Here is a 231-nt window from a genome sequence, read left to right as displayed (position 1 = left end):
GTTGGTCTTCATGTGCTGCGTCTTGGAGGGGCTCAGGGAGACCCCGCGGGCACGGCACCTCGTCAAAAACTTCCGGACTCGGGCGACGTGTTCTTCTTGCGTCTTGCTGAATATGATGACGTCGTCCACGACACGTTGGATGCCATCCACGTCCCCGAAGCACTCGTCCATGCGCCGATTGTAATGCTCGCTAATTGACGAGACGCCATAAGAGGCACACAGATAGCGGTA

The sequence above is a fragment of the Pollicipes pollicipes genome, unplaced genomic scaffold (assembly GCF_011947565.3).
Source record: "Pollicipes pollicipes isolate AB1234 unplaced genomic scaffold, Ppol_2.1 Scaffold_4740;HRSCAF=5597_pilon_pilon_pilon, whole genome shotgun sequence".
In the NCBI taxonomy this organism is placed as follows: Eukaryota; Metazoa; Arthropoda; class Thecostraca; order Pollicipedomorpha; family Pollicipedidae; genus Pollicipes; species Pollicipes pollicipes.
This window is presented reverse-complemented; position numbering follows the sequence as displayed.